The 297-nt window shown below is 75.4% G+C and overlaps 1 protein-coding gene across 1 annotated transcript in view; it reads right to left on the reverse strand.

Moving 5' to 3' along the window:
* The window catches only part of TMEM106A (transmembrane protein 106A), a 12,248-nt gene that overhangs the window by 11,516 nt on the left and 435 nt on the right, over window positions 1-297 (reverse strand). The window lies entirely within an intron of this gene.

Raw genomic sequence — 297 nt, forward strand, 5'->3', positions numbered from 1 at the left:
CCTTCCTTCACTGACCACCAGGGCTTCTCAGGTGGGTCTTGGCCCTGCCAGCCCTGCTCCCCAGCCTGGCCGCTGCTCGGTGACCTCCGCCCTGGGCAGGGACGAGCTGGGGGCACGGCCGCAGGTGGGGGCGGGTGACGGACACTTCCTCTGCCCGGGCCGGCCCCATCTCCGGCAGGGCAGGGGGCTGCAGGCCCAGGGGCGGCCTCCCCCAGCGCGGTCCCGGGACACACGTGCGGGGCAAAGACCCCGGGGCGCTGGTGTCCCGTCGGGGTCCTCCCCGCCCCCGGCTCCTTA

This window comes from Alligator sinensis, unplaced genomic scaffold (assembly GCF_000455745.1).
Source record: "Alligator sinensis unplaced genomic scaffold, ASM45574v1 scaffold161_1, whole genome shotgun sequence".
Lineage (NCBI taxonomy): Eukaryota > Metazoa > Chordata > Crocodylia > Alligatoridae > Alligator > Alligator sinensis.